This window comes from Pseudonaja textilis, chromosome 1, assembly GCF_049901715.1.
Source record: "Pseudonaja textilis isolate UNSWEBS1 chromosome 1, rPseTex1.2, whole genome shotgun sequence".
Taxonomy (NCBI): domain Eukaryota; kingdom Metazoa; phylum Chordata; class Lepidosauria; order Squamata; family Elapidae; genus Pseudonaja; species Pseudonaja textilis.
In genome coordinates, this window is record NC_141990.1 from 52,731,412 (window position 1) to 52,734,366 (window position 2,955).

General features: G+C 38.9%; 2 protein-coding genes across 5 annotated transcripts in view; one reads left to right on the forward strand and one right to left on the reverse strand.

The window, feature by feature from the left end:
• The window catches only part of ITPKB (inositol-trisphosphate 3-kinase B), a 67,966-nt gene extending 66,928 nt beyond the window's left edge, over positions 1–1,038 (reverse strand). Inside the window, exon 1 of one of the 2 annotated variants that reach the window (XM_026695647.2) lies at positions 716–1,038. The gene's annotated coding sequence lies outside the window, so the exon portion shown is untranslated. The remainder of the gene's footprint in view (positions 1–715) is intronic. The other variant, XM_026695648.2, reaches the window with a different exon arrangement.
• A 364-nt stretch (positions 1,039–1,402) lies between these two features.
• Positions 1,403–2,955, forward strand: part of PSEN2 (presenilin 2) — a 46,431-nt gene continuing 44,878 nt past the window's right edge. For 2 of the 3 annotated variants that reach the window (XM_087934397.1, XM_087934408.1), the window contains exon 1: positions 1,403–1,424. The gene's annotated coding sequence lies outside the window, so the exon portion shown is untranslated. The remainder of the gene's footprint in view (positions 1,425–2,955) is intronic. The other variant, XM_087934403.1, reaches the window with a different exon arrangement.

A 2,955-nucleotide genomic window follows, 5' to 3' on the forward strand; every position in this document is an offset into this window, starting at 1 on the left:
CTGGACCTCTGTCCCTGAATGATTCTTAAAATTAAACTAAGTTTGCAAAAATCGTGTGTCCAGTATCAAAGTGGGAAGGCAGCGGCGTGAGATAAATATTTTGTAAACTTGCTGGACGCGGCTATGTGTATTTGTGTGCAAGCTGAACCCTGTGATGCGTGTCTTGCCCTCATATTATATGGAGGAAACAAATGATGGCAATCTCTATGGAGACCCGAAGATCAGGGCTCCTTTCGCTGTTCTCTGCAACAAGAATCGGCTGAAGTGCTTCTCTTTCTACGGAAGACAGCTGAATATATTTTGTTTCCAGGATAGTTTCTCTCTCTGTGTGTGTATTCTAAACTCAGGCACCGGTGGAACTTATCCGAAAAAGACAGCTTGCCAGAGGCACCCCCGCCAAACGAAGCGGTTTCTGATAGTCCTCAATAACGAAAGCTCACTGCCCATTTGAGTTTGGCACTTTTCAGAAGTAGGAGCGGTTTGAAGCTCGTTTTTCACTACTGATCCATGCCCGTAAAACCTGATTTCTCGCCCGCTACTGATCCCAGCCTAAATCGGGGTTTTGTTTGGTTTTTCCCTCCGACCCCGTCTCCAGAAAAGGCGATCGCTTTGAAGCAAGAGTTGGAGCTCAGGAAAGAAAGAGAAATACGCAAGGATTAGGATGCACGAAGAAATGAGCAAAGTTTAAGAGTGAAATCGGAGAGGTTGATCATACCTGTCCAGGAGAGATTGGCACCTTTGACTATCCAATTGCCTCGGAAAAAACTCTAGCCATGAAGACGCACAGACTTGAAAATTGCTCTAGAAATAATAATACCTTCCTCTTGGTCAAGATGTTTAGACGTCTCTCTCGTCCCCGCCTGAGGCGCGTAACTGAAAAAAGCGAGCAAATTCTACTGTCGGCTGGATCTGTAACTTTATTATTACTGCTATTATTTTTCAACTGTTCAGCAGCCGCGATCGTTACTCGTCTTTTCCAACATCACCCTTGTCATTGGCTGTTTCTTCAGTGTGTGTTGAATGTGCGGGAGCGAGAGTAGGGAGGGGAGGGGGTCGGAAAGCAGGAAGGAAGTTGTGAGCCTGTCTGGGGTTGAACTCAGCGGAACAAGTTTCTTTTCTTTCTTTTTTCTTTTTTTCCTATTGCTTGGCAGGACTGATGGAGAGAAACATTTAAAAAAAAAAGTTTCCATTGTTAGCGAGCTCAGAACAAAATCTGCTCCACCCTTTGTGGGTTAAAGATACACCGTCCATTTTTTTCCACTCCTTGTTCCTCCTTACTATGTATAACTTGCTTCAGCTATTTAAAACCAGCTTTTTCAGGAACAAGATGAGATGCTGGGGTTATTGCTCTGCAGACTGGATTTCCCTTCCAAAGGCCTTCAGAGAGCAACTGTGACCCATGTGAGATCACGGATATTTTTCAGGTATAGTGATAATATATCTGTAAATCTGTTAAGAGCCTAAGGTTTCCCTTTAGTTTTATCTTAACTTTTCAGACTAATTTTAATTATTATGAGAGAGGTATAGTCATACTGTTACACATTTAAAAGGGAAAGTGGCCCTTTAAGAATATGTCAACTCTGTTTAAACCAGTCAAATACCTGGGGGCTGAAGGAGACTCCAAATATGTTTGAATAAAACTAAACACTGAGGAGGCCAGTTACCCATCCTTAGCCCAACCTAATTCACTAGGTTCTTATTCTGGGGCAAAACAGGAGGATGAAGTGTTATGTTTCAAACCATGAGCTCCACAAAAAGCAAGGTGTAAGTCTCAGAAATAGGTAAATATGTTTCCAGGTATTCCCCTGTTCAGTCTGCAGCTGGAACTCTACAATTACCTCAACAAGAGGTATTTTTCACATTTGAATTATTATTAATTTAAAAGCCAGAAATTAAACACATAAATCTTAAAATCCTATTGTATGATTCACTTCAGGTCAAATATCCTTAGGATAGTGTGACATACACTTTTGTTTACAGAATCTAAGTAATGGGAGCTTGCTCCACAATATGTCTTTCTGATTCTTCTGTTAGAAACTATTCCACCTTCCTATTTCAGGGAAAGAAAAGAGATATTAGAAACCCTTTTGATCAGCTTTGCTTAGAAAAAAATTCCGATTGACATGGAATGATCTCCATATGACATTTAATTTTATGGATCTCCCAAAAATGTATAAGTCAAATCAGAAACTGTTGGTGAAATCATATACACATATGTGCAACATGGCATACATGCAAAGTAATCCCAAACCTAAAATTATAACAAGTCTTATCAGCTAAAAAGAAATAAGAAAGATGCCCTAGATCTCCAGGTTATTACATAAAATGTGGTCATGTTTATCTATCTCTCAAGAGCTGAACTGGTAAGTAAAAAATTGGTTTCTGACACAATATAGTAACATACCAAAAATAATGTTAAAAGTAATTATACATCCAGAAGGATAGTGTGGCTGTTATAAATTGGGACTGCTGGGGTAAAACTGCTGCAGTTCATTAACACTTGGAGGACTGCAGGTTCTCCAACCCTTCAAATAGCCTGTAATATTTTGTCTTCAAGGTGCTGCAAACTACACTTCTTTGATATACACATACTTACATATACTTACATATACACACGCATACACATACACACCCTTCTTCATTTCATTTTAATTATTGATTGGGGGAGGCATTCTATTATTTATAAATTGTTGGTTAAATCAGAATGTGTCAGCCAAAATGCCTCATTTCACATTACCTGCATAGTGACAAATGCAATAGGAATTATTTTTATTATATTTGAAATCCATTAATTCAAAGTATATGCATGCATGTATGTATGTATTCAATAGGGGATGTTATTTTAGCCACACCAGACACCAGGTTTTGAAAATTTCTTATTTAATAAATTCATGATTGAAACCTTATCTCTTTTCCAAGTGCATGATGATTGATCTTCCAGAACTCAGAAATAAC